Source organism: Mirounga angustirostris, unplaced genomic scaffold (genome assembly GCF_029215605.1).
Source record: "Mirounga angustirostris isolate CCGP_5_RB_7025 unplaced genomic scaffold, mMirAng1.0.hap1 SCAF_12, whole genome shotgun sequence".
Classification (NCBI taxonomy): Eukaryota; Metazoa; Chordata; class Mammalia; order Carnivora; family Phocidae; genus Mirounga; species Mirounga angustirostris.
The window spans coordinates 49,971,732-49,974,937 of NW_026991720.1; positions in this window are offsets into that span (position 1 = coordinate 49,971,732).

The window sequence follows — 3,206 nt, forward strand, 5'->3', positions numbered from 1 at the left end:
GCATTTGGGCAAAAAGAAAGGACAGAGTCGGTAAAGATGAAGAGAAAATCTGCAGGGTATAAGGAAAGAAGTTGGTGGAACTGAGGCCCAAAGACCTTCAATAAAACCAAGATGCAAACTCAACTTCTGACTTTTCTTAAATATCTAAACTCATTATAAAAACACATTATCATTTCTTTGTGAGTGTACAGAGCATCTGTGCATATGTTATATCGGGAGGGAACCAAATACTATAAAAGATCCCAAACTATCTAAACATGTGTGCATGCAGTGTGTCACACATGTGCACACAGACATACACACGCACAGCAGAAATGCAAGCCCATTCCAAAATTAGGTGTCAGTGTTTATTATATTGTTCACAGTACCCACCTATGACTTTTTCCCAATTTCCCCTTTCCTCTTCAGAGGCTCTTTCCATAAGACTCCCACCCATCTCAAGCAGACAGGAGCTGAGCACCCACCGCACTGTCCAGAAGGCATGTAAGTACAGAAGCAGAAGCTGGGGGTGCCTGTCTGCATAACCACAGCAATCGGCACAGGTCCAGCAATGATCCTTTTAGATAAAATGAATCATGGAAGGCCAGAAATTTTTAAAGAATTTGGAAAACAAGGTTAAAAAAGGAGGGGAGGAACAAGTTTATTTCCTGAAATGGAAGAATTGGTGCTCCTACTTGTCTGATTATGTAAAGAAAAGAGACTGTGTGAACATGGCCATAAGGACATGGGGGATCCTTTTTCAGGATTCTGACCCCCCCAAAATTGAGGAAGTCATTTTTTATATTAACAGGAAATTGAAGAGGATTGTAAGGGAATATAAGAGAATACCAAAAGCTCTTAAAAGGAAGAAAAAATTTAATAAGCAGGAAATAAAGTAGGGACATGGGTGGGCACAGAAAATTATTTAGGGAAGGAAAAATCAAAAGTGTGAGTGAAAAGGTAACCAGAACTCACAGAGCTATTTTGAGAGTGAAAACCAAGTGAAAAATGCTAAGTATAAGATTATTATTTGACATTTTTATATAGCAGCAACTTATAAAAACATCAAACATTGACATAAGCCTTCCTCTAGCATTTTAACATATCATTATATTGTTAACAACGTCAAATGACTGTAGCCATTCACGTGACTTTTTAATAGATTACTTTTATCATAAAAATGTCATTTTTAGGATAATCTGCATTCTCACATTTTTTTATATTCAGCTATGGTCTTAAAACGTCAAGTATAGAAGATATCTGTGTCTGCAATTCTTGGAGTCTTACTACAGATCTCGAGAGTATCAGTATAAAATAAGCCTTAGTTTGATATGGCTGTTGTGCTCCATTCATCTTTTCTGCAGTTTTTCCCCTTTTAAAAAAATAATTACAAAGCACATTACAAAGATAAAATTGCAAGTTAAAGCCATAATAGGCAGGAAATTTGTAGTGAAGACTGCTTTGACCCTTGTGAAAGGCATCCTATAACATGTTCAGTCACTTGGGGTCATCTTCCCATAGGCATGATTATAGACTAGATATTTGGCTTGCCTCTTCAGTTAGCAACGATGATAACACGGATCACTTTACCTTCAGGCACTAACATGTGCCAAATGCCAACCAGATTTCTTTGGCTCTTCCTCTTAAATGTGAGGAAAACAAAGCAATTAACTAACGTATCAAAGATCAGGCAAGTCAGGCACAGAAGAGGAATTAGAACTCAACTAAGGCAATGGTCCTGTGCAGGAATTAGCAAACTGTTTCTGTAAAGGGCCAAATAGTCAATATTTTAGGCAGGCCACATTGCCACTGTCACAGCCACCCAATTCTTACACCGTCCTGCAAAAGCCAGCAGGCAACACAGAAACAAATGTATATGGCTGTGTACCAATAAAATGTTATTTACAAAAACAGGAACTGGGCTGGATTCAGCCCTCTAGCCACAATTCGCCAACTCCTGATCTAGTGGATCAGCTCACACAGTCTGTCAAAAATCAGCTCACACTGCAGCAAATGCTAATTTCAGCCAGATTGAATAATATTATCTAGCAGTAGTGAGATCTTACCAAATGCCATATACCATTCATTTATACAAATTATCTCATTTTCTATCCTATGTGGTAAGTACTGTCATATCTTCATTTTGCAGGTGAGGAAACTCAAGCTCAGAGAGGTATGTGAGCTACCAAAGGTAACTCAGCTTTAAGTAAAGGAAACAGAATTTGAAAGTAGGCTTCTGGCTCAAAGCCTGATGTTCTATGCATGTAATTTATGGATACTAAGAAAACACGAAGCCATAAAAATATGAGCATTTTCTTGAAAAAGTGATCTGTACTCCTTAAACTTACAGAACTAGAGAGGGATCATTCCTTATGGCTAGGTATCCCACGGAGGTCCCATTTTGATCTATGTAATTGGGAGTGTGCTACTGCAAACCCACCATCCCCACGCTGGAGAATAAGACCGACAGCCTGAATTCTCCAGCCAGCTGATGCCTAGGACATTAGATGCTCACAGCTGTCACTGGGAAATGATCCTGGATTAGGGCGGCCAGAAGAGACACGGTAGATGAGTTTAAATCACAGGCAAAGAGGGAAGGAATCAGCCCTGTTATGGCCCACCTGCAGAAAGACTTGCACCCTGGACTTCACAACTCATCCTCCACCACTTCACAGCCCACTGAGAAGGAATGAAAAATAAAATTCCAACATAAACGAGAACCAAGATGTGATGTTTTCTGACATCTGTTGTTTGCATGGCACATTCTTAACTCACAACATTCTCCACAAAGTAGGCAAGTATGATTTTATACTCATTTCACAGATGAAGAGGGGTCCCTGAGACTCGGTGAGTTGTTAAGACCATATAATAAGGAAAGACTCAATCCCTAATCTTCTGAGTCAGCCTCAGGGCCTCTTTCCCCTCAACCAGGCTGTCTTCTAACCTTCCAAAGTGACTCACAGAGTGCTAGTTTGAAAAAGCAAGCCACATCAAAAGTCCAACAGCATTACATGAACACGGATTTTTTTTGGTTCAACTGAGGACACTGGGAAAGACAGCCAGAATAACCAAGTTTTAAATGATCTCCCACATTTGGTGAATTTCAGACATACTATTTATAAAAATAAAGGAGGTGGAAATCTGTGGTAAAATTTAGCTTGAGAGGCCCAGAACTTAGAGGATCTGCTCTCAACCATTTCCATCCAGAAGAATCTCCTCAGGGAGCC